This window comes from Orycteropus afer, unplaced genomic scaffold (assembly GCF_000298275.1).
Source record: "Orycteropus afer afer isolate SDZICR_OR568_19922 unplaced genomic scaffold, OryAfe1.0 scaffold00314, whole genome shotgun sequence".
NCBI lineage: Eukaryota > Metazoa > Chordata > Mammalia > Tubulidentata > Orycteropodidae > Orycteropus > Orycteropus afer.
In genome coordinates this window covers 695,389-700,714 of record NW_006921901.1, presented here as the reverse complement: position 1 = coordinate 700,714, position 5,326 = coordinate 695,389, and positions in this window count along the sequence as shown.

The window sequence follows — 5,326 nt, the reverse complement described above, 5'->3', positions numbered from 1 at the left end:
GTCAACCCTCCACCTTACCAAGCATGACATCCTTCTCCAGGGAATGGTCCCCTCTGATAACATGACGAAAGTAGGTGAGACCAAGTCTGGCGATTCTCACTTCCAAGGAGCATTCTGGCTGCACTTCCTCCAGGACAGATTTGTTAGTCCTTTTAGCAGTCCATGGTACTTTCAGCATTCTTTGCCAGCACCACAACTCAAAAGCATCAATTATTCTTTGGTCTTCCCTATTCATTGTCCAGCTCTCACATGCATATGAGGTGATTGAAAATATCATTGCTTGTGTCAGTCACACCTTAGTCCTCAAGGAGACATCTTTGTCCTCAGCACTGGAAAGAGGTCCTTTGCAGCCAATTTGCCCAGTGCTATATGTTGTCTGCTGCTTCCATTGGCATCAGTTGTAGAATCAAGCAATGTGAAGTCTGTGACAACTTCAGTCTTTTCTCCATTTATTGTGATGCTGCTTATAGGTCCAATCATGAGGATTTTTGTTTTCTTTATATTGAGATGTAATCCATACCGCAGACTGTAGTGAGGATTTTTGTTTTCTTTATATTGAGATGTAATCCATACTGCAGACTGCAGTTTTCAATCTTCATCAGTAAGTGCTTCAAGTCACCTTCACTTTCAGCAAGCAAAGTTTTATGGTCAGTGTATCACAAGGTGCTAATGATTCTTCCTCCAATCTTGATGCTACATTCTTCTTCATATAGTCCAGCTTCTTGGATTATTTGCTCAGCATATAGATTGCATAAGTATGGGGAAAGGATACAACACTGATGTACTCCCTTCTTGATTTTAGACCACTCAGTATCCCCTTGTTCTGTTGGAACGACAGCCTCCTGGTCTATGTACAGTTAGGGTAAAGAATTTAGGGGAAAAATATCAATATTTTATTTATTTGAAGAAATTAAGTATTTGTTCATCTATTAAAAATACGTTTATATTTAAGGGCTATATTTTAAGGTGATAATATCATACCTAATACTATAAGACATGGAAATGAGAACTCGTTTAATTCATTTAACAGATGTCTATGTGGCAATTTCTATTTCCCTTGCACTCTGCTGGGCTCATGGGATATAGCTGTGATCTCCTCCCCTGAGGGATTTATAGAGGAGTCTGAGGACAAGTAAATACTGCAGGGTGTGATGTGCTCCCACAGGGCGACAGCTTATAATCCAACATTAAGAGACAGTACTATTGGGTGGGTTGTAATAACTCTCATGGGAGGGGAAAAAGTGAATGCTATTGCTGCTCAAAGAAGGGAGAGATGACTTATATAGACTGTAACATAAATGTCATCTCATGCTAGGTCAGATTTGGGGCCTTAAATTGGAGTTACTGAAGAGTATTCTATTCCTTCAGGGGCTAGCCATGTTTTAGGAGATGATGGAACAAGAAAGAATGGATCTGGAAAGCCACGTATTAAATCAAGTGTTAGGAAGGGTAGTGTTGTAATAGTGTGCAGAGTGGACTTGTGGTGGAAGACTAAAGGGAGAGAGTTTATAGTCATTCACAAAGCTACTGTAATAAGCCAGCCACCAGCCAGAAATAGGAAAACTTACAGTGGAAGTGGAAGGGAAAGGAAAAGCCAAGGAACATTGAGAAAGACATAACACTTCTTAGAGAAACACAGTGGGAAGAATCAACCAGCATTGTAAACAACCAGCGTTCAATGTGCATTGCCCTCTACTACTTACTAGCTCTGTGACCTTGAGCAAGACCCTCTGCTTTTCATCTATAAAATGGGTATAATAACATCAACTTTGTAGGTGTTATTTTCATGAGGATTCAGTGAGGCAATAGTAGTTATGCTATCATTGATGTCTGTTCACAAACTCCTCTATTACCCTGTTTCTCCCTCACCTTATCTCACTGACGAAGTTCAAGGCCTTGTTGGGAAAAATCATAAATAAACTTGTAAGGGATAAAGGTGGCCTCTGATTTCCTATGAACTATGTTCACAAACAAAAAAATTACTCCTCCTTTCCTCCCTAATTCTGAACCAATTGAGAAATCAACAAAAGAGTAAAGCAGATAAGAGACTAAAATATCACCTTTATCACTCAGTAAGCTGATGTTAGAGAGCATCACTTTATCTGCAGACAAGGGACATTCCTAATACTGAATTCCACAGATAAACAGACCTTGACTTCACACACACACACACACACACACACACCCCTTGCCACACACACAGGCAGTGCTGGACCCCCAAAGGCATTCCTCATGGATAAACCTCTTGTTACAAGTTCAGTAGAGAGCAAAACTGAAGAGTTCTGGGCCCAGCAGCTCACTCCCAAGAGAAGAGGTGAGGAAGAGGTTGAGTTTTACAAATTCACTGAACAATAGGAGTAGAGCACAGAAGGAGGCCCAGAGAGGTACACCCATGCAGTGGGATGGAAGAGCAAGTTTAAGGAACTGTGTTTCCTACTTAGCATCCAGCCCACCTTGCTATCTCTTTCACCTCCCTTGACCCCTACCTCTCACCTTCTTACTTGGCTCTCAGTGCCTTTATTCACCATAAGGTGTTCGTAAGTGCTTTCTTCCCTGGGTATTTGAAGCTTAGCAGGAGTGCAAACTCATGTTAGAAGACTAAAAGTCCTGTGGCAGAATTTGGAGTGGTGATTTGTGTAGTCAACAGTCCTTTGTAGAGGTCCTGGAAACAACAGTACCTTCGGTGGTGATCCACTGTGCCAACAATACTATGATATTTCACTTTATAACCAGGGCCTGGTATGGAGTATTGGCAATTTTTCTAGAACACACACAGTGCTCTCAGTTTTAGAGATGCATATGACCCTGCTCAGGCTATCTTTTCTAAAGCATACATCTTGGGCAATGAAAATACAGCCAGACAAGTCAGGAAGAAAACGGCCAATGTTGTTTGACTATCCAAATGACTCAATTTATGCTATTACCTGATTCCAACCCAAGCTTTTCCTCATCCTCCTCACCCAGCTGTAGTGTAGCAGGAAGAGCCCGAACCTTGTCCTAAGGTCTGGCTGTACCACTTTCTGCCTGCAAGAACTCAGACACATGACAATTTCTCTGAGTCTACATTTCCATGGTTTTTTTTTTTTTTTAAAGAGGCTTTGACATTTACCTCCCAGTGTTGTCCAGGGCACTAAATAAGATAAAGCCCATGAACTGCCTGGCACCTAGAAACCACTCTCTGAGAAAATACGTGCTCAATACATTTGTATTCAGCACATCTAGTTCAGCAGCTTCATCTGGGACTTCGACCCACAACGTTGGTGATACACAGAGCCAGATGTTTAGTCACATCAAAGCAATTTGCTAATTGCAGATGCTTCCTTTCTGTTTAATGTTTCATGTGTAAGATTAGGTGGTTGATTTAACTGGTTCACAGAGCCTGTTTTATCTCATTAGCTATCTTTAAAGGAAATCAAATCATGTTAAATATAGAAAGATGACACTAATTATCTAGAAAACATAATAGTATAACTTGTATATCACAGTTTGGGAGAGATGGTTTAAGTCATTGCTAATGTCTTAGCATTTTTAATATATGGGAACCCATGCTTTATATGTGTGTGTGTTTGTGTGGACACACACACACGCACATATAAATACACACTTATTCATACATGGGAGTCCCATATATTAATTGTGTATCTGTGCATGTCAATTATAATATATACACTAAACATATAATTATCAATTAAAATATGTTTTATTTTACAATAGATGGATCATTTAAAGTTAAACTTTAAATTCTTAAGCTCCACGTTATTCTCATGATGCTTTTCCTCATCTCTTTTATTTTCAGAACATTTTCAACTATAATTCTTGCAAAATATGCTAATAGCTTTAACACTGTTCCAACCATCTTTTGCTCCCATATGTTGCTGATTCAAGCTTTATTTTCATGGACCCTAACTAACCTTTTATTTAGTGTAAGTACAAAATTGTAACAGTCAAAACTGACAAAAACAGCATTATCATATTTGAGAGAAGGAAAAAAAAAACAGTCACAAAATTTCCAGAGGAAAAAGAATGTCACAGAATCCATAATTTAAAATTTTCTTGTGACATTAGAATTTAAAAAAAAAAAAAAAAAAGTATTCCGTGTAGAAAACCAAGGTCTTGCATAGGTTTAACCTATATCATGGACTAATACCTGTGTTGGAGATACTTCCCCACCACCAGCATAAAGATATCACAACAGTCAACTCCTTAGGGATGTGTATCCTGTCACTGAGCTTTGAATTCTGAGAGCTTTACCAGGCACATCAGCCACTGAGGATTATTATGGAAGGGAATCTTCATTTAAATGCTCCCCACTATTTTACATGATAGGTTATAGCCATCTTTATATCATATTGATTTTTTTTATCTCTGAAAGATAAGACAAATACAAACAACAACACTCTGAAACACTGTTCTCTCTCTCTCTCTCTCTCTCTCTCTCTCTCTCAACCTCTTTCTGTCTGTCTCCCACTCCTACCACCAAAGGTATGTGTGTTTTCTACAAATGCTTAGAATTTGATGTCCTAACCAAGGGCTTGTATGTAGATGGTTGTTTGTTATGTTTCCCAGTCTTTATCTTAGCAATGGGCTCAGCAGCACTATATGGACATTGTTGATACCCTGGTCCAAACGGATAAAGACCTGTGTACTTTGACTCATGTTCTTGCCACAAGGATTAAACCAATTTGCACAGATATTGATGATTTAAATCAGTTCCTCAACAAACAAGAGAAGCAAGTAGAAAAAATTCTTAGTGCTTATATCTTACAGTGAACTTTTTCTCATGCAACTAAACATATTTCATTTTCAGATATCTATACACTTCAGAAGCCACACTGATGAGGCCAGATGCTGACCCTCATGCAGTATAAAGCAGTATAATGTAAATGATGCTTAAATCCATTTAATTATAGAGCATATGGAAATCAAAATTATAATAATTACTAAATGTTTTTCTTTCAGTCAGAAAACTCTGCTCCCCAGAGTATTAACTATAAAGTTGTCCTTTCAACAGAGTTTTACTTTCCACCCAAAGAGACAGTGCACTAGTTGCCACTTCCATCATCCATCCAGGCAATCACAGAATCATTAACCACCTCTTGCTCAGGCCCCATAACGTAACTCTTCCAATTGCACCACGCCTGGCAGAACGGAGTTTGAAGATCCTAACCTCTTTCTAAGAGTAAAAAAAATTCTTAAATGCACTGTAGCTACATAACTCTCCCAGCCTTTTTCTGTGCCACAATTTTGCTCATTTTTCTTCCTTTGTATTCCATTCAAGGCTTTCCTGCACTGAGACAATCTTTCACATTTTTTTTCTTCCTCTGCC